This window comes from Ailuropoda melanoleuca, chromosome 15 (assembly GCF_002007445.2).
Source record: "Ailuropoda melanoleuca isolate Jingjing chromosome 15, ASM200744v2, whole genome shotgun sequence".
Classification (NCBI taxonomy): domain Eukaryota; kingdom Metazoa; phylum Chordata; class Mammalia; order Carnivora; family Ursidae; genus Ailuropoda; species Ailuropoda melanoleuca.
The window spans coordinates 74,198,978-74,221,250 of NC_048232.1; the positions used below are offsets into that span (position 1 = coordinate 74,198,978).

At 44.5% G+C, this 22,273-nt stretch overlaps 1 long non-coding RNA gene across 1 annotated transcript; it reads left to right on the forward strand.

Annotated features, from left to right (window-relative positions):
* Nucleotides 1-241: 241 nt before the first annotated feature.
* On the forward strand, nt 242-21,935 carry LOC117796406. The gene is made up of 3 exons (XR_004620894.1): nt 242-303; nt 21,046-21,132; nt 21,677-21,935. It is a non-coding gene; the product is annotated as an uncharacterized LOC117796406 (long non-coding RNA).
* The last annotated feature ends 338 nt before the right edge of the window (nt 21,936-22,273 follow it).

Sequence of the window (22,273 nt, forward strand, 5' to 3'; positions counted from 1 at the left end):
CTCTATTATTAATATTGAAATTTTATGTAACAGCCGATCATTTAAAAACATACTTTGAATAGTTATTGAGGTGTAGTTGACATACAATAAATCACAAATATTTCAAGTGAAAAGCTTGATGTTTGGACATATGACCGTATCTGTGAAACCATCACCGCAATCCAAATAATGAACATATCTATCATCCCTGGAAGTTTTCTCATGTACCTGTGTCCTCTCTTCCTCCAGCCCCACCTGACTCCAAACTGTAGATAAGGTTCAAGTCTGCTGCAGATGTCTTATCTGGGACTGAAGCCATATGAGGTATGCTACTATGCTGGTGGTGGTAGAAGAATATATAAAACTTCTTGTTTTATGATCACTAACATTCCAGTTACCAAAATGGGTCACATGGCAAAGGCTTACACTGAAGTTGTGGGGAAAATGTACTCTACTCGCTCCAGTGAGATGACCTGCGTCATGACCTGGCAAAAGATGCCAATGAATTCATCCTTAACTGAGAGAAAGTAAAGCGCTGGGAAGAATAGCTCAGTCATAATAAATAGGCAGCTGAAAATATAGAATTGATGTTCAAAAGCTGGGAATTCAGATTTGGTGGTTGAAGCCATCGATGTGTTTGACAGCACACAGAAGGGAGGGTATTGAACAACAAGGCTAATGCTGGAACTTCAGGCTATGCCAGAGTTAGGGAGTAAGTGCAGGATGAAGAGAACCAGAAGAGCCATCGGGAGGTTGGAGGAGTCTCAGAAGTGCAAAGGGAAGTGTTGTCAGGAGTCATCTTTCAAGCATCCAAAGATGCTACAAAAGTTTTAATGGCTCTAACCAGAGGCATTTTATGATGTATTCCCTCTGCTCTTGAACTTTTATTCTCCTTCTTAGCCAGATAAGGGAATTGAATGGTTTGGTGGAGTCTCTGATCTCACTTTTTTTTTTTTTAATCACTAGATTCCTATTATAACCAAAATAAGTATTATAAAGGGGCAGAGTAGAGTTAATTTTAGCTCTCTTTTAAGCCTTTAGAACGTACACAATGAGAGGTTATTTGCTATCCCACAAAACCTTGTATGTACAAATATATACATGTATGTCTAAATTTATGTTTACTGTGGAGGGTCTTAAATATCACATATAAATATATCATATGGTCAGTCTTCTGGACTAAAGCACACTAGCTCATTTTCTGTGACTCATCACTTCATGAGCACTGGGAGGACCCTGACCGCAGCTGTACAGAAACTTCCATAATAAAACCATAATGGGCACTGCACAAATTGCCTTTTTTAGATTTGGGGTTTCAATGCAATAGAGAGTGTTGGACGAATTTCCTTGAGGCTTGGCTTGAGGAACTTCCAGTTGCTCTTTGCCCAGTCCTGAATCTGGAATATAGCTTTAGGTGGAAAATATGTTCTAAGCCCAGTGCTAGGTGTGGTGGTGGTGTTTTTGTTGTTGTGCGTGTAGCCTGTAATAGAAAATTAAAATAAAAATGTAATTGTTCATGGAAAGAGCGAGTTTTCCTTCTTGGGCATGGATTGAGAAGAGAAAGTGATAGTTCATTTAAAATGTTCTGACATGATAGGTTAGTTATCCATTTATGGCCTCTAATGTCTCCTGTTTGACCTACCATGTGGCTTCCATCTCCTGATTGGATCAAAACTGCTCCCCATGATACTTAATTTCCCTAGCTTCATCTCTTGTCCCTCCTCTCCTCAGATTTGACTCTTGAGTCAGACCTCTTCTCTTATCTCTGGCCTGGGTCACCGCTCCCCTTTCCCTGCTTCTCTCTTCCTCCACCTCTTGTCTTTAAATCCCACTCATCCTTCACATGTCAGAAAGGAAGCTTTTCTTCTGGAAACTATCTTCTGAACCAGCCAACACTGTGTTGGGTATCTTTCCCAAGTGCTCCTATAACCAGCCGTTAGTACTGATCACTCTGTATTGTAGTTGCCAGTTTACTTGTCTTTGTCTCCACGAAATTAGTTTCTGGAAGGTCTAGAGCTTCCATCTTTCTCCATTGCAACCTTAGCTCCCAGCTGGGCCCAGGCACATGGACCCAGCTGGTGCCTTAAATGTGTTTATTGAATGAACACCTGAATGACGAGGTACCTATCTTCAGGGAGGACCATAATCTACCACAGGGATTAGTGCAAAGAACACTAGATGAGCTTAATCATTTAATTTTCTAGAGATCTGAGAAAGCTTGATGGAGAAAGTGGTATTTAAGCTGGTCTTTGAAGGATTTCTGGAAGCAGAGATGAGGAGGCAAGGGTGGAGGGAACAGAGTAAACAAATACAGAGGAGAATCCATTTGTGTTCTGGGCATGAGGGAAAAAAACCACAACTCCGTTTTCTGGGATAGTCAGGTGCATGATGGGAAACCCAACTGTGGCAAGGAAGTGTGAACAAGAGACTTGGGGCGAGATCCTGAAAAGCCTCACAGTATGCAGGAAGAGTGGTTATCATGGTCCAGCAGTATCAGCACCACCTGGGAACTTGTAAGAAATGCAAATTCTTGATCTCCACCTCAGAGGGCTCCCTGATTGACGGGCTCAGGAGGTGGGGCCCAGAAAGCTGTGTTTTGACAAGGCTTCCTGGCGATTCCGGTGTGTGCTAGAGTTTGACAGCTCTAAGATATTTGGCCTTTTCCTCTGAATGCAAGTCACTGTCACTGTGTTTGTGTTGACTGTAGCTCATCTTCCCTAAACCTCCCGAGGTTAGTTCACCCAGATAAATAAAGTGTGGTGCCTTCTGCTGGCTTCTGGGTCCCATGCCAGACATCCTCAGCATAGTCTGACCTCAAACATCAGCCCTAGTCCATAAATTCTGCATTAGCACATCACGTTGTCTCTCCAGTTCCCAAGTTTATCAATGGGCCACTCTTCCCCTCCTTACAGAGATTGTTTGTGGGATTCCTCTGCCTGGATGTCTCCAAGAGAAGAGACCAGACTCTCAGGAATGGTTTGTATTTGTTTGGGAGTGGAGTCGTGGAATACTGCTCTTCCTGAATCTGTTCTCTTAGTGTTCAGTAGTTCTTACACTGACGCTCACCCTGTCATTTAGAGACACAGCGTCATCTGTCCACAGATGGCCCACTGAGGACAATTCTCTCCCCATCCATTCCCGTGGAGACCTAATATCTGGGATTAGCACGAAGATAGTGTATTAAATCTCTCTCTCTCTCTCTTTTTTTTCTTGAGCCACCCACTTTCTTTGAAGACACTCTTCATTTGTTTTTGCTGTGGACATTTGTTTTCCTAAATAATCCAAACCCAGTTTCCTCTCTCACACTTAATCCCTTCCTTCCTCCTTCCTCCATCACACAAATCTCTTAACTGCTGAAATCAGATATGTTCCCCCAGTTACAAGCACTCCTGAAACGGGGCACTTAATTTTGGACGTGCTCGTTATTCTTGTAATTATTCAATACGTTCTTGGATTGTGAATTCCATGAGTGTGGGCGCCATTTCTGACTTGTTCTCCACTACAGCCTCATGTGTATAGTAGAGCCTAGATAGTGGCTGAGTGCTTAATAACTATTTTTTAAATTCTATGACTAAAGGAATGATGCAGTTTTATCATGTAGGTCACAAGAATTTACCTCTTAGCACCTCCAGAGCCCAGAGTTGTGTCAACAGCAGACACTAAATAAATGATGGTTGATATTTTGCACATACTATTTCCCTCTGCCTGGACTGCCTTCCATCTGTTTCTGTACCTACTAGAATCCTAGTCCTTTAAGGTTCAAGTCCTGGTCACCCTCTAAGACTCCACAGGGTATCCATTTGATCACTCCAGGGTTGCTCTGACATAGGCTGATGTGAATGGTGGTCCCTGGAGGTGTGCAATATGAAGGCCCCTCCCCCCTCAAATGTCTGGTCCACTAGGAAGCTTTTCTGGTTATAGGCTGTGATCTTCATGAAGGCAGGGATTTTTGTCTCATCTAGCACCTGGCATAGTGCCTAGCTAGCTCATAGCAAGCAATGAATAAATATTTGGTCAATCCACGAATGACCTCCTCAGTCATGAGGAGTTATTTCTCCTCTATGTCTTACACCTTGTCCTTCCTGTTTGGCAATGTTTTTTTTGTGTGTGTGTGGGGTGATGTTCATAAGTTCCTCGCGATTATGACCAAGTTCCTAGTGATTCTGAACCTTGTTCTTTTTTATATTGAATGTGAGGGTTTCAGAGAATCTGTAATTATAAGATTGAAGGCCTTATGGCACATCTATACACAGGTGGATCAACTCCCCGTAGAAATTTCTGGAAACTGTGCACACCCATGTTTTAATGTGGTCTGGAAGTTTTACCTCAGGGTGTAGTTACATGCACTTTAGGCCACAAACCATGGTTTCTGAGAAGTACTGTTTTGAGAGTGAAGGCTCTGGAAACTTGGATAGGAAGCATGAATAAGCCCTAACGGTGGACAGTTATACTCAGAGGCTGCCAGCCCAGCCCCAAACATTAGGTATAACCACAAGGCACTGCTGGCTTGAATTGTATGAGAGGGTGTTGTCCCATGTTCTGAAGAGCTGGGGGAAGAAAGGGACTGTCATAAGCTCGGGTGACCAGACCTCGCGCTTTTTTTGGCAGAGCTATCTGGGATAGGTTATTTCATATTCTGTGTTTTTCAGGATCTCAGATCATACAGGATCATTTGTTCTCTTGCATACACTGCAAAGCCCAAGAATCTATTTGCACTTGACTGGACAAACGTCACTCTATGGGACATGTATGCAAAGGTGTCCTGTGTTGGGCCAAAAAACACGGTCAAGCAATTGTCTAGTGTCGAACTCAGGATTGGCGCCAGCAAACGACGGTGCTGTGTCAAATTGGGCCTGCATCCTGTTTTTATAAATAAAGTTGTATTGGAACACAGCTGGGCTTACTGTTTACATGTTGTCTATGGCTCCTTTCACTCTACAAGTTGATTAGTTGAGAGAGACACAAACAAAGCTGAAACTATTTACTCTCTGGCCCTTTAAAGCTTCCTACCTCTGACTTAGGAGATGAAGCTTCCCTCTACCAGTAGGAGACTGTAATTACCTGTTATTTTAACTCTTTCCCTCGATAGACTTAAGTTCCATGATAGGAGAGAGGTGTCTGTTTCTCTCACTGTCGCATCTCCAGGAACTGACTAATGTGCTTTCTAAATATTAGTCAAGTTAATTAATTAGGGACTAAATAGGTGATATAGAACAAGGGAAATGAAACAGACCGTTGAGGGGCACAGACATTCTTAGTTCTTTGATATTCCCATTGACTTCTTCGAGATCTATACATTAATTTTTGTTGTTTAATTTTTTAAGATGAAGCACTCAAGAAAAAGTTGCACGTAAAATAAATTTTTGACTCTTGGTTTATATGTATCTAATAACTTCTGTTATAATTTCAGAAGTATTTGCACAGAAAATTTTGACTTTGATATGCAATAAAAAGTATATTTAGGAAGCCCCAAATATCTTTTCAGGGACTTTTTTACATCACTGCCTTTGTCTAGTATATTACTTTTCTAGGGCTTCCATAGCAAAATGCCACAGCTGGGTGGCGTAACCAATGGACATTCATTTCATTTTCTCACAGTTCTAGAGGCTGGAAGTCCAAGACTAAGGCATCAGCAGGTTTGGTTCCTTTTGAGGGCTCTTTCCTTGGTTTGCAGAAGGCCACCTTCACACTGCGTCCCCACACGGTCTTCCTTTTCATGTGTCTCTTTTTGTGTGTGAATTTCCTCTTGTTGTGGGGACACCAGTCAGATTGGATTCAAGCCCATCCTAATGACCTCATTTTACCTTAATTGCTTCTCTAAAGACCCTATCTCCAAACACAGTCACATTGTGAGGCACTTAGTGCTAGGGCTTCGCCAAGTGAATTTTAAAGGGACATGATTCAGCCCTTTGCACCCACATATCCCTTGGTACTTTCTTCTTTTCTGCGAGCTGTAAGTACTTGTGTAGAGCCACATGTGAGGTGACTGTCACATCACAGAGCGCCAACACCAGTGCGACCCATCCTGCTGACTAGGCATGCGTCCTCCTCTTCCTCAACTTTTCCATCAGAAAAATTTAAGCTCCTTCTTCGGTCAAAGGCTTACTGATGATCACTTTCCCCAGTTCTAACCTCCAACTACATTTTAAGGTCAAGTTTTTCCCAGCATAGAAAAATCACTTAAGGGGCGCCTGGGTGGCACAGCGGTTAAGCGTCTGCCTTCGGCTCAGGGCGTGATCCCGGCGTTATGGGATCGAGCCCCACATCAGGCTCCTCCACTATGAGCCTGCTTCTTCCTCTCCCACTCCCCCTGCTTGTGATCCCTCTCTCTCTGGCTGTCTCTATCTCTGTCGAATAAATAAATAAAATCTTTAAAAAAAAAAAAAAAAAAGAAAAATCACTTAAATGCTTTCAATGCCCTATATATATTTAAACATGGGGGGAGAAGGAGTGGTGGGGAGCAATTAACCTAAATGTTCTCCTAAGGGGACTGATTAAGTATGTTACAATGGAGCCATAATGTGGAATCTGGCATAGTCTTAAAAGACGGGTTGTTGAGAAATTCTTAGGGACCTGAAAGTTCTGTACCATATTGTTACAGAAGAAGAAAGCAAGTTACAAAACAAAATTTATTCACTCATTTAATGCTATTTGTTGAGCACCTACTATAATCAGTCACTGCTTTAGACTGTGGACATTCAGAGATGAACTAAACAAAACATCTACCTTCCTGGTGCTTAAATTGCAGCAGAGAATGCCTGCAAGAAACAGACAACTCCGGGTACATCAGGTGGCGTTATGCCCTGAAAAAAAATAAAGCAGAGCAAGGGAATAGAAGAATGAAAAAGGAAGCAGTTATTTCAGCTTGTGGGTCAGGAAGTCTTGGAGGAGGTGACATTTGAGCTGTGAGTTGGAGAAGATGAGGGAGTTAGTCACTGGTATATCTAGGAGAAGAACATTCCATGAAGAGGGAACAGCCAGTGCAAAGGGCCAGGAGATGCAAACATGCCTGGTGTGCTTGGAGAATCTCCAGGGGGCCGGTGGGGCCGGAGTGGAATGAAATAATGGCTTTTCCACCAGGAGTGGCATAATGTCAACTCTGTGGAAATAAAAAGCAAATGCCAAGAAAAAAACTTGGAAAGACATGTATCAGGATTGTGACATTCGGGGTAACATTTATTCCCTTCCCTTCGATTGTTGTAATATTTTAAATCTTCTACTACGTGTGTGTTACTTTAAAGAGAAAAACATAAACGTTTTGGTATGAAATTTGCCATGGGGCTCATTACCTTTGCCTGGAAGCTCTCACTGAGATCTCAGGGCCTGGGTCTCCAGACATCCGCTCAGGCTCTGCATCATTCCAGGAACAGAGGAGAACCCCTAGTTGGAAAAGTCAGAGGGAAGTGTTTTGCAGATACTCGCAGACAACCAGAGCGGCCCTGATTTACAGTTAGTGGTGAAGGTGTTAATGTCTCCTCTCAATGGCATCTCTGCTATTGATAAGTGTTGGCTGAGTCTAATGACAACCTAATTGGCAACAGAGATCGGAACAGATGTCTCACCTAATAAAAAGCCTTTGTGTCCACAGGCTGACCCTTTCTGGTCTTAGCTGAGCTTTGGTTCTGTGCATGATCCTTTCTGGCAATTGTCATTAATCACACATGCTCACTGATCGTGGCTTGCTGTGTACCAAGCGTACTGGATAGACCTGGGCCAGCTGAGTACGCCCACACTGGCTTTCCCCGAACTCTGACCTAGGCCATGTCTTCTGTCACCTCATTTAATACACACAGGTTAGACTCTTTGCCCATCCGTTTGCCCCGTGAGTCCTTGGTGGTTTTACAAAGGATCCTCCATCCTCCAGATGTAGGTAAGAGAAGAGATTGTTACTGGCTCTTAGTGCAAACAAGGAGGGGCTGTGTGTGGTATGAAGTGAATTGGCCTGAGGTCCCATCCTGCGGTAGAAATGGAACCAAGGACTTCCTGTCTAGGGAGGGAAGAAAAGAAAGTACTTTGGAGCACAGATATCTCCTTTCCCTCCTTCTGAATGTATACCCGACTGGGTGAGGTCAAGACAGTGGTTATCAGCTCGCAAAGGCAAAGGCATTTTACCTTCCAAATTTCTGCTGAATTCAGTTCATCATATTGATGAACAAAGTACACTGTTGGCAAGAGAATAACCTCTTTGCTTAAGGAGGCCTAAACAACCAGACAGCACAATTAAGGGACGTTATATGAAGACCAAACGTCTAGGAAGCAGTGTTCAGANAGGAAGCAGTGTACATAAGTAGTACATTCCCTGTAGAACTAAAACCTTGAAGGTGTATATTCTGTAATCCCAATTCCAAAATTTGTAAGTAGTCAATGAAAAAGGAAAAAAGTTCCATGGTCGAATAAATTTGGGCCTTGTTAAGTTAGACAAATTTAGCCAGGTTTGCGTTTCTACAGAACGTATCAGAGCCTTCAACGTAGAACATGATTAATGGAAGTGTATTACTTTGACTCAATCTTCCTTTTTAATTTTTTTTTTTATTTTTTAAAAGATATTATTGACTTATTTGTCAGAGAGAGAGAGAGCACAAGCAGGGGGAGCGGCAAGCAGAGCAGGCAGAGGGAGAAGCAGGCTCCCCACTGAGCAAGGAGCCCAATGTGGGACTCAATCCCAGGACCCTGGGATCATGTCCTGAGCCGAAGGCCTCCACTTAACCAACCAGGCAACCCTCTTTTTTTTTTTTCAATTGACAGAGAGCGCGAGCAGGGGGAGGGGCAGATGTCTCTGGGGAGGGAGAAAGAGAATCTCAAGTAGACTCCATGCTGAGCTCAATACGGGGCTCGATCTCATGACTCTGAGATTATGACCTGAGCTGAAATCAAGATTTGGACACTTAACTGACTGAGCCATCCAGGTGCCCCTTGACTCAACTTTTTTTAATAAAAGAGTTGTAGTAGGCACAATACAGGTCAATCTTTCTTTTTTTTTCAAGATTTTATTTATTTATTTGAGAGCGAGATCTTGAGAGAGAAATCTTGAGAATGAGAGAGCACAAGCAGGGGGAGAGGGAGAGGGAGAGGGAGAAGCAGACTCCCCGCTGAGCAAGGAGCCCGATGTGGGGCTCGATCCCAGGACCCTGGGATCATGACCTGAGTTAAAGGCAGAAGCTTAACCCACTGAGTCACCCAGGCGCCCCCAGGTCAATCTTAATACAGAAACTGACAGCATATCTTTTTTCTAATTTTTGGTATCTGATGTTTCACAGATTTCTGCTGTTAGAAGAAAGGTTGCATTGTTCAGCCTCCCGGGTTAGTTCACCAGTTATAAACATACTTTTCTGAATCAATTCAGTCTTCTGAATCGATGAATGGGCAGATAGATGGATGAAATGGAGTGGGATGGGATGGAACGGGATGGAAAAGTGTGGCAGCAAAATGTTCTCAAGAGTCTTGTTGCTTCCCCTCCAGCTCTATTTTTATTGTTGTGTGATTCTGGGCCATTTCCTGTTATTATTACACTTATTGTTGTCAGAGGAAGCCAATTCATTTTAATATTAGCCTGAGCAAAACATAATGAGGAAGAGAATCTGCTACCAAAAAGGAAACATGTATGTGCTGCTTTGCATTCCAAAGCCTAGTACTCAGATAAAGAAAACATCCAAAGTGCTCTCCACACAGTCTCAAAACATCCTGCCAGGCCAATGAGAAATTCAGTCACATCAAGGAAAAACCGCCTGAGAACCAGACGATTTACCAAGCTCTTCACTACTCCTATTTTTATTTTGGAAGGGGAAAGAGGTGACGATGGAGAAGGGGAGAGTTAAGAAGTGGGCCAGAGTGGGAACAGCTTGGAGCACCGACGTCGCCAGACTCCTGGCTGAAGGGCGAACTGCTGGCCTTCTTCCCTTAGATTGCCCGGGCAGCCAACGCCACCACTGACGTTGACGTTTTCCTCCTGTGAATGGAGAGCCTCTGAAAACTTGAAAGTCTGTCCTATCCACAGGCCAACGCTTCTTTTTCTCTTCTCTCGCTCTCCTTCCTTTTCCAAGTGTGTCCTCTGAATTGCGTGCAATGTCTGCTAATCTTGGAAGGATGGCTATTTTCTGGGCATGCGCAGGAGATGTGACCAGTAGTGAGAAGAGGAGGGACAGGGACCCAGCCAGTGAGGAGCCCAACTCTGGGCCAGGCTGGGTTAAACCTTTTCACATAATGTGTTTGATGCTCACAGTAATAATCTGGTAGGTATTGTTATTGCCCCTCATGCTACAATCGAGGAAATCAAGGCTCAGTAAGGCTAAGGAGCTTGCCTTCCCAAGGTTACCCGGCTACAAAGTGTTAGAGGCCAGGTTTAAATAGAGGCAGGCTTGCTGACTTTCCAAACCAATGCTTTTAACCACAGTCCCACTGTTCTTCACTTACCTTTGTCAAGCCTCAACGTTCTCATTCAGGAAATAGACATTATCCTTGTTTTTGCCTTTATCCTTCTTATTGTTTATTCTCTTCCCAGTGGCCAGGTAGGACTAGGCTCGGCTGCCAGAAACAGAGACACAAAATACATGTCTGGCGGCCACTTGGATGGGCAGACATGGACCTGCTCCATAAAGTCTTCAGGGCCTTCAGATTCTCCCAACACACCATTATCCCGTCCAGAGGGGTGGCCCTTGTCCTCACGGTCCAACATAGCATATAGCTCCAACCATCACATATGCATTCCACGCAGAGGATAAAGTACAGAGCGAAAAAGAAAAGGGCAAAAACATACAAATGGCCTATGTTTTAGGCATGACTTTCTGAAGCACCACACCATACTTACCGCCCCCCCGGTCAGACTTGAGTCCTCTGGCTACAACTACCTGCAAGAGATGCTGGAAAATATGGTCTTTATTTTCATTCTGGGATGCCATGTGTCCAGCTAAAAACTTGGGTTTTCCATTATTATGCAAGAAAGAGGAAATGGGTACCGGGGACAGCGCGGTCTCTGCCAGAGTAACCCTTCTGAAATGTGAGCTGGATCATGTTGCTCGCTCTGCTTAACAAGTTGGGGAAAGCCTGCCCACTCACTGGGGCTAGAAGCGCAAGCCTTTGCAGCCTGCGACAGGGCCTTACATGTCTTGTCTCCCTTATCTCTTTGACCTCATTTCCTACTGCTCTCTGCCTTGCTTACTCTGCTTCAGCCACGCTGGCCTCCTCGCTGGTTTTCTAACAGCCAAACACATTCCTGCCTAAATGTTCCCTCTGAGCCTCTGAAAGCCTCCTCCCCAGAGGAATCTGCTCATCTCAGTTCCTCAGGGCTCAACTCAAACAACACTTCATCAGAGACCACCCTATAGAAAAGCACATCCCCCTTGACTCTGTCCCCCATATCTTGCTTTATTTTTGTTTTCTGCTTTTATCCCCACCTTTCCCCATCTGCCATACTCTCTCTTTGTTCCCATTTGCTCATCGACTTTTTCTCCTACTACAACAGAGGCACAAGGATTTCGGGGACCTCATCTGTTGTCTTCGACGTCTTATATCTCCAGCACCTAGAATAGTGCCCGGCCTCTGCTGTAGGCATCCAATAAACATGAGCAGAATAAACGAATGATTGATTGAATAAATCCCATTTCATCTATCTTCCAAAATGTAAGAGAGGATGGTTTGTGATAGCCAATCCAAAAGGGCACGGAAAATAGAGTCAAATATAAACTAGCACTTTGCTCTTCTTTGATGTTCTCCTGTTTGAAAAAGCCCTCCGTTGACTGAAGAAAATGCAGATGTTGTTGGCCTTTGTTATTTTGAAGTCAGGCATAGTGGGATAGAATTTCCAGTCTTTTCTTCCCAAAGCGCCAGGACTGCTTATTCTAAATCCCGTTTCTTCCCTGCCTTTAGTTTTGAATGAACCTGGCTTTGCCGCACATAGTTCCCTAATATATCACTTTGATGGCTTATTTCACCCTAAGTAGCATGGAATTGAAGTCTGAGACTGTATCAGGCGAATTTCAGAGCTCCTTGTCTTCCCTTTGTGCCATCGCAGTGGGGGAGAGTTGTCAAGCTGGGCTTGGCCAAGTTAAATGGGGAGACCAGATGGTCAGAAAGAAAGGAATTTTGGTTCAGGTTTAGGAGGAGGAAAGGTAGGAGCCAAAAACTCCTGCCTAGTTTTTTAACCAAGAGATCAGAGTACTCAGCACTGGGGTGCATTAGTGAATGGTGGGGTCCACAAGCAAATGTTTGCAAGATTGGAGTTCCCTTTCATGTTAATCTCCCGTGACTTTCTGCCAAAACTTCAAAAAACCATCTCCTAGTGCTGGGGTTTGGGTTGTATGTTGCTTTTCATTTCTAGACAGAGAAATGAATTTATGTTAAACACAACGGAAAGAAGAAAAAAAAAAACCCAAAACAGGAGGTAATGAAGTCACTTTGAGGTTTTGCTTTTAGGGGGCAATTTTAGGAAGAAAAGCAAACCAAAAGTCCAAAATCAGGGAGGAAAGGTTTGACGGGAAACAATGGAGCAATGGGGAAAGGCCATTTTTAGGAGGGTCTCTCTTGCTCTACACAGAAAAGGCAGGTGGTGCAGAAAGCCAGAGGCCACTCCAAGTTGAACTGAGAAGTGGCAATCTGAGCCGTCTGGCACTGAAGTGGGGTCAGGAGGCAAGAGATAGAAAGTCAGGCAGTCGAAGGTGGCAGGGATCCAGGCAGGAAACAGGCCGAGTGTGAACAAGGGTCTTCGTGGTCGGGACAGATGCAACAAGAGATGTGAGGGACATACTGCTGACAAAGCCTGACTCCTTCATGTTCTCTGATAAAGTATTTCATTGCCGCTGGCATTCAGCAGGCCTTGTTTTTCTTGTACTTGTAGGCTGTGCTGGAAATAGAAGGGCAGGACCTCTGTTCCGTGGTCTCAGAGCTTAAATGTGAGAGGCAGAAGCCTGAGATGCTGACTTGAGAGAATGGGGCTGGCTGAACGTCTCTGGTTTTCACTAGATTGTCTCTGGTGGCCAGGGTGACCTCATGACCACATGCCGTGTCTCTAGCTGAGATGTAAGCCCCTGGGCCATCAGTGCTCTGATTGGAGTGCATCAACCGTACGGCGTAAATATGGGATGAATCACAGCCACCTCTGCAGGCGTGAGGGGGTCGGGGCTCCGTGTGGTGGAATCGCTTGCCCATGGTCTCTCGGCTAGATGATTGTAACCCTTGGACTAAAACAGGGTGCTCCATCACCTACCACGCTGTCTCTCCACCACCTTATTTATGTGAGTCAGTTAGCAGCGCTGATGGCCGTATGTGCTTTGCTAGATGCTTCGGGGAGAGGCGAGAGAGCAACCCAGAGGTGACCCTTCTTCCCAGGAGGCTTCTGCTCTAAAACGGGAGACGGTACAAAGGCAGATCAATGAATCCATGTACAGATGCTCCCACAAGTGTACACTGAACAAGATGTTTGGACATATTCATACCTCCCAAGGGTGTTGTTGGAAGGTCTGGAAGAAATTCTCTGGAGATCTGAAGAGACTCAGAAAACTGACCCATTGGCTTGACTGTGAGGCTAATCCAGATAAGGGGGAGTTATGTAAATGGTGGCCCAGTTGGGGCCAAAAGGTGCATTTGACTAGAGGGAAGGGATTTGGGATCGAGAATAGAACAGTTGTCAGGCAGCAAAGAAATTAAACAGTCTTACTTCTCTGGGGCGATTTCTCTGCTGAGATAATGGGATGCTTCACTCTTGTAACTGGGATCCAGATACAGACAGATGTCTGGGAAAAACTGGTCCCAGCTTGTCGTCTCGCTTCCTTCTCATGACTTTCTAGGGTGGTGTATGTCTGACTTTGAATGACCAAGGCTCTTAGAAATACAAATGCCACCTGGGTCTGGAAAATCTCCAAGCCCAGGGATGCTGCGTGGGAAAAGAAGAGAGGAAAGCCTAATACCGAGTTGAGGGTCTGTCGTTGGGTCACACTAACCTTTTGCTGGACATGCTCAGATTACCTGTATGGAAAGTGTCGCTGGGCAAACACCACAAGACCCATCTTTTCATTACATGGTGACCTATTATCTGGTAAAAACATCCTGATTTCTCCTTGGGAAAACATCTGTCTCCAACATGGACAGTTTGAAGGGTCATGATCCCCCCTTGGTTCTGGCCCAGGGAGCCTGAAACTGAAGCAGGGCCAATCCCTCCTCCCTGAAGCTGAGTCTTGAGCAGAGTGACAATTAGATTGGAGCTCAATCAGATAGATGGTGGTTTTCCAAAGAGACTGCCCATCTGTGCTGTTCCCGAAACCCCCCCAGTCCTACGACTCCAGCTTTGCCTTCTGTTCTCTGATCTGCTTCCTATTCTTCCTCCAATTCCTTTTTTTCTTTGGACAAAATCTGTTTCTGTTGCCCCCAATCAAAGAACTTCAAGGGATAAACAAGTAAAATCATAAACATATTTTCAGGTGTTCAGGATGCACCTCCCTTTGCCCATCCTCCAGCCCACCCATCTCAGAACCCCCTTAGGGGGTGGGAGCCCTTCCCATGAGCCAAGGGTGCCAAAAATGGAATGTATAACACCAAAGGGTTGAAACAATCAGCGAGGTACTGTATGATGGAGGCTTCTATTTCAGAATAATTACCAATTAATAACTGCCCCTTGACCTCCGTGTCTACCCGCAAGTACAGCGCTAATCACAGGGCTGGTTTAAATCTCAGCAGTAAATTTATAGGCCATGTGCTCAAAACTATTTCCAGTTATCCATGGAATTTCTATTTCTATTTCCTTATGTTAAAAGCCAGAGCAGTAAAAGGTATTCTGCACGTCACCATTATAACATGTACATCCTGGAAACTTAAATGATCAACACAGTGATGGAATGCCTGGTAACCTCTAAAATCTTTTGCTAAGAGAGCTGGCTTTTTATTTCTATCATGTGGAGCCCAAATTCTTTGGCAACGATTGGTAGAGCCCAAAAAGTTGATAATGCTATTTATTGCCGAATTCAAAGGTGTCCAGAAAAGAAGGAGAATTTCACAGCTCTGGAATTACATGGCAATCTACTGCAAACGAGACAAGGTGGAATCAGAGTGGCATCTTCAGGTGCTGGAAGGGCTGCACTGGGAGCGGACAGAGAAAGTCTTCAGTTCCAGGTGGCCCTGAGTTCACCTTCCATTTATGTGTTTCCTTTGGGTCCAGTTCTAGGAGGTCTGGCTTTAAGGTTCACAGCTTAACCCCCCAAATCATGTCTCTGTCTGGCATAGGCTGGGCATGATTGGTGTGTCTTAATATACTAAATCATGCCAGTGGAAAGGTGGGAAATAAACAGTAATGGAAAACTTTAGTGAAAATAACAATTCAGTCTATTTGTAGCTACCTTTATCTGCCCCATCGGAATGCCACTTTTTCTTGTACTTCCATAGCTGACTCCTAGCGTCCTATACTGCTAACCTGCAAACCTCACTGTTCTTCTGTATTGAGAGACAACTGTTTGCATGGAGATAACTGTTGTCATTCCATCGAGACTTCATGCAAATTTTATCAGTCAGCGTTCAATCAGGGATGCACAGTAACAATGAATATGATGAGAAGAAGGGGTTTATTATGGGACTTAGACCCTCACAAGTGTGAGAAAAGCTGGGAGATTGAAGGTAAAAGAGAACAGAAGTATCAGAGAAAGAGCCACTGACCAGCCCCCCAGAAGCCTAGGTGCATGTGGGCAAGCGGCATTTGCAGGGAGCTCTGAGAAGCCAAGTCCATCCAGCCCTCGCGGTGGATAGCAAAGGGAGTGCTCTCTAGGAGGGGAAGTTGATGCCCTTGTGCTACCGAATCTCTGAGCCCATAGCTGAGAATTGGTCAGCAGGTGAGCAATCAAGAATATGAGCTAGATGTGGAGCAAGGAAGACCCAAGAGTAAGGCAGGACTCACTGAGGATCTCTTCTCTCTCTCCAGCACCATATCCGAATGCATATTGTATGCCTGTTGAGAGTAATGGCCAATGATTTACTTCCACCTTCAAAATATTGAATGCATTCCTCTTTTGGCCAGCTCTAACCTGGAACCATGCTGATGAGGGAGAAGCAGAAAATGGAATTTTGAGAAAGTTTCTAGCTTAACCAAGTTGACAATGTAACACTTTAGAACAGTGCAATTCTTATCAACTTAGTATATCTCTTTTTCTCTATATTTAGCTTCCAGATAAAGACAATGTAAAATCATGCTTTCTTTTAACATGATGCAACTATTCTTTGTACAAATGAAAACAGGCTAACTGTCTCCGAGATAATACAGCTGGTTGCATCTTTGGGTTACACTCTCTATCATCACTAGCTGAATCATACTCTTTTTTAATATCTTGTACCTTAAATATCAAGATATAAGGCTTACCACTTTTATCACATCTTATGTTGCATAGTAAATGAATAGGATTAAGAGGGAAAAGAAATAAAAAGTATGTAAAAGTATACACACACATATCCACATAGATAGATACACACAAATATATCAAAGAAAGGAAGAAATTCTGACAACTATTAGAGTCACTGTTTCTGCAACTGGTCATATTATCATAGCTGATATTTATAATTTCTTCCTTCCATGATCGTTTATGCATTTGCTTTGCCCTCAGGAAGCACCACAGCTGGTCCTAGATTGTAGTCTAATGGAATGGTCCGAGCTCTGATGCTACTAGAGGTCTTATCTTTATTGGGTTGTAGCTTCCCATTAGTTTTTATCACAGGGCATGATATTACTAAGAGAGGTCCCAAAGATTGCCTGCATTCCAGACATACTCTTCCCTGCCCTCAATGTGTAGTAGTGACTCAATTTCCCCTTGATAGGGTCAATCACCTTGACCAGTACAGTCACCCCCTTCCTTGCTTGTTGGCTTCCGAGCATGAGGACCTTGGAGTGGCCAGGTAAAGGCCAGTTTATAGTTAATTGAACTATTCTGAGTGCCTGGTGGACACTCCCCTGTCAGAAGCAGCCCAAACCTGTTCATGTTTTAGCAAAGCTACAGATATTTTCTTGGATTCTCCTTTGGAGCAACTTCTAAATTCTCTCTGAGATGTGAACTTGGAATTCAAGGCATCTTAGGTCTTTCACAAATAAAGTTCCACTTGGGAAACTAAAGAAAGAAAAAAGGAGAGAAGAGGGAGAGGAAGAGGAAGAGGAGGGAAGGAAGATGTTGTCTCCTTCAGGGAAGGTAGGCTTTCCCAGATAGGATGATGTCACAGTTGTTTCATGTCATTGACCCTAGAGCCACCACCATGTGTGTTGCTTATGGATCTGCACCTCTGTTTTCTTGTTTGATATATCATGAAAAACATGAATATGAGAAATATATACTTGAGAGCAGTGAGATCATGGGATTCTTGGGAGCTAGAGCTGTGTCAATTCAGAAATGTGAAATAATTCTGGAAACAAAAACAGAAAAACTACTTTCCAGTCTTGGGCAGGGATTTTTAAATTTTAATTATTTTTACGAGGCTAAAAATAACATAACAAGAATTGTAGTTTGTCAAAATATTTAACACTTAGTTCAAGACAGAAATTGGTAGGGTAGGGGAAAGACTTGCATTGGCTGGGTTTTAACCTATAAATCAAGAGAAATCAACAGAGAATTTAATCCAAACATGTGCTGCACATAGTTTCCACTGGCCTTGTGCTACCAAGGTTAGAATTATGGTTGGGTTCACTAATGAGAAAGTGAAAAATTGATGACATCTGCCCTCTGTGGTCTTTTTGCTTTCCTAATAGCTACTGCAGAAGCCTTGGCATTCTGTGATGTAGACTTCAGAGGTATGATGGAATCTGTCACGTGGGGGTTGAACAATGTGAAACCAGAACTCTGTCCATGCTTCTAGGACTCTTGTAAACACCTTCCTATTGCTACCGACAAGATCAGACACCCTGGATATCCTATGGGACAGTGTCCTGAATGATGGAAAATCACTAAGATGGCAGGAAGTCTTAAGAGTCATAATGAAGCAAGGAAAATTAGGGCATCTTTGCTTCCCATCACCTCACCTCCTTCACTCACTAATTCATTTACTCAACAAGTATTTATTAACACTGTAGCAGATGCTGGTGGTGCCTGCCCACATCCTTGGATCGCATCACTTTGGTGCATTGCGGCCAACTTCCTCTGCCCCACCTGTGTCTCTTTACCTGAGAAATTTCTCCAAGGCCACTGTGTTTGCACTCACTGACAGATGAAGTGATAAAGGGTTGATGTCCCCTGGGAGGATTCCTCCACCAATGACTGATGAGAGTTTACTTCTAAATACCCCAGCATCCTCACTCTTGAGGTGGGATAACACTAAAGCACATTTTCTACACCATTCCACAGTGTTGCCCCAAGGCAATGGGCTCCAGGGGCCCACAATTTTAGCTTGTCTGAAAAGATACCCTTTTGTAGGCTCCCTTCCCTTCCCTTCCCTTCCCTTCCCTTCCCTTCCCTTCCCTCCTCCCCTCCCCTCCCCTTCCCTGTACACCTCCCCAATCCACTAGTAACTGGGGGTTCCTGCACTTCTCTCTGAAATGAACCACTTCCACTCAAATCCTTGTCTAGAGTCTGCTTCTGGGGAATGCACACACCTATTATGCACCAGGCATGGTGTGGGGATTTATTGATTGAAGAACCACCAGATTATAAGATTTCAGACACCAGTGACAGGTTGGTAGGAAGATATTTGATGGAAGTATGAGAGCATATCTTAAAACTAATGCTAGTTTAGTTTGTGTGAAGTTAAATCTCACAAAACACTCAAAATGTGGCTTGGCATGTAGTAGAAACGAAATAATTGTTAGTTGTTATATTTATTGCTCTGCTGACCTAAGGCATTGGGTGTTTATCAGTACGTTGTTAAAATATAAATTCCCATTGGGGATTCAGGAGTGCACCTGTCATGATGAGTACAGGGCAATATATGGAAGTGTTGAATCACTATATTGTGCTCCTGAAACTAATATAACACTCTGGGTTAACCAACTGGAATTAAAATAAAAACTTAATGAAAAAATAAGTGAGGAATGAAAATAAATAAATTCCCACGCAAAGGTGTTACATTGGTTCTTGGCTGCCGTCAACACCTTAGAAAGAATACATCTTTCAGAGAAGCTTCGGTCACTTTTCTACACAAAATGCCGAGGAAACTTGAAAGGTGGCAGTGGGAGAAGGGAGAGCTGGTGACAGGGCAGTGGGATGGGGAAGGCATGGGACAGTCCAGTGAGGCCTCCTGCCTGGCAAGCACCAGCCTGGGACTCGCTCTGGACGGCCAGGGTACTGAGGCACATTCCGGGGCAGGCGAATCCCTGCTTCTCTGAGTCCAAAGCCCTCAACAGAAAAATGGCAGTGCCAAGATTTGAACCCAGGTCACCCATTCTTTTCATTTATCATTTTGAAGCATTTATTCACCATATAGTTATTTAAATCAACAATTCAGAGACTGTCAGAGGACTCCTAGTGGGAGGACACATATTTATGGACCAGTGGTGTGTGAATACAATATCTTAAGTGCTTTGATAGAAAGTGTGTATGGTTCAGAAGTGAGGGAACGGTGCCTTCCACTCAGTTGAGAAGAGAAGGCCTAACTTCGTTGTGACAGGCAGCTGACCCCGTAGGTCACATTACCTCCACTTCCCTCCTTTGCCTCCCAGGTGCTGGGGTGTAGACAAGTCAGTTCATTTCTCTGCACTTCACTTGGGTTCTTCAGCTGTGCTGTGGGGAGGACCCCGACCGCACGCTCACCGGGCCGCTCTGAGCATTGCAGAAGTGTCGGTATGGGGAGCAGCTCACCTGTAGGTCGATAGATGCCAATTTCCTTCCATCCCTCCTCCGGCCTGAAAAGCGCAAGATGCAAACAGGCAAACCACCCAGCAACATAAGGACCATAGAGACAGACAGTTCTGAGAGTAGACAAGCCGCTCTGGGCCTGAGGGAGCCCTGACACAGCTGTATGGGGACATCAGCAGGAGAGCACCGAGAGTGAGGGGTGAGCTCCTGAGGCACACAGCCTGGGTCCAAATCTTGGCCTCATTCCGTACCGAGCATGCGATCTTGGGCACGACCCTGAAGTCTATCAGCTTTAGTTACTTCATCAATGCAATGCGAGTGATAGTATTAATAGTTCTCACCTCCAAGGGTTGTTACCAAAATGAAATGAGATGATTAAATGCCTAGCATGTCGTAAGCATGCAATAGATGTAGTTATAATTTAGAAGGGATTCCTGCCAGAGGAGAAATCATCTCTATATTTCTATATCTGGAGGGCCATGATTGAGCAATCTCTTGGAGGAATGGGATAGGGGCTGACTGGTCAATGCTTTTGTTTTAGGGAGCTTTTGTGTTTTGACTCGCTGGCTGCAGACATTGGCAATGCCCTGCCCACATGCCCTAGACATTCTCCACGCTCTGACGGCTATTTACCGACCACACCTGCAATTCTCAGCCCCAGAGGATGGAACCTGTTCTGCATTCCCGGCAGACTGAACGTGCCCTCGGCCCACGGCCAAAAGGAGAGCTGATGATGGATAAACATGCCAGCTTCCTTGCTCTCCTGTTGGGGTGTGACCCTGGGACATTTCCACAATGAACTCAATGGTCACCCGGAAGGGTTGAGCTCCACTTGCCCACAGTGGTAACTAACTGAACAACACACTCCTTTATTAGCTTCTTTCCCTTCTTCTCACTCCTTTACTTCCCTACCAGCATGTTCGAGGATCACTTCCTTAGGAAATTCGTTGCATTAAAAAGCCTACGTTCTGACTGTGTTTTGGGGGGAACCTAAACTGAGACACCCATTGACAGGCACCTTTAAACAAGTTCAGCACAGGCCAAGTGAAGTGCAAGGTCATACCTGTGTCCAATCATGACTGTCTAGACAGCCAGCTCAGGTCCAAGCAAATTTTTGCTTGCCTGAATTATTTGGGTTGGCTCGCCCAGGCAGCCCTGGACTCCCTCCAAAATTCTTCCAGCCCCCGCTTCCCTTTAGTTTTAGAGACTTAACCTCCGAAGCTGGCAGGCCTCAAATGGGAACTGCGTACAATTCTGTGAAGGGCAAATGTGGGCTGCTTCTCTGTGCAAACACGGATGGAAACACGGCTTTTCTCTTGTCCTTCAGCTGTAACACCAAGGCCCGCCCATCTCTTCTGAGCCCGGAGATGAGACCCAAACCATTATTTCTCTGGAATCAATGCTAGTATCAAAGGTGAGATGGTAACAAAACATGGGAAGTATGCATGGAAATGGGGGCAAGTTGTTACCATTTGGAAGCACTCACGGCAGGCCCACCCTCGTCTGTAATTCCTATCTGGGTTCTGAGTTATGTGTATAGCTCTGTTCAGCACAGCTGATGTGATTCATGCATTTATAAGGGTGCCGAGGCTCTCGTGAGAAAGCTTCCAGCTAAGCAGATGGGGAATACCAAATCCAACTCAAGTTCAGAGGTGGAGAACCAATCCCGAGTTCAATACCAGGAGCTCTTTCTCTCCCCATAAAGTCCTTGAAGAAGAGGGGAGGGGAGAGGAGCTGAGAACTCAGCATTGCAGATCTGGAAATGAGAGGGCAGGGGTTTCAAAAGGGAACAGAGGCCAATGAGACAGTAAATAAAGGTGAGCATTTTTTGAGGACTTCACATGGGTCAAGCAATTGAGCTAAGTAAGCACATTATACACGTAATTGTACTTAGTCTCTGTCTCTTTGTCTCTATCTGTGTCTCTGTCTCTCTCCTTCTTCTATTATCCCTACTTTAGTGATGGAGAAGATGAACTTTGGAGAGAATAACTTTGTGCCCAAGATCACCTGCCTACTCAGTAAGGAAGATGAGACTTGACCCAGGTTTATCTGACCCCAGATTTATGTTCTCTCTCACTATATTCAGAGAGTTTGACTCAGAACAGCCATGGATGGTGATTTTTCTAGTCTTCCTCATTACCGGGACTGGTGATAAAAATTTGTGGCGTACTCATTGTATGCTAAGTACAGTTACGGAAGATATAAAGATAAATAAAACATGGGCCCATCCTCCTTGCAATCACTTTGAATTTTTCCTTTTGACCTTTTAAACACCACATTCAATTATTCCACAAGCTTCTTTCACAAAGTATCCCAGACTTTGCCCTCCCTTTTGACTTCTCCAGTCGCCAGGGAGACAGGCCTTCATCACGTCCCTCCTGATGGTACCACAGCCTCCGCCCCTTGGCTGGCCTCTCTTTGCCTTCAGTTTTCTGGGGGTAACCTTTTGAATCATGACCTTCATAATGTCACACAGGCAAAAGCTGGAACCTAGTCCTTCCACTATTGTTAAGGCTTGTATGGAGAGAGGTTAAGCCTGGGAAATGAGAGGCCCT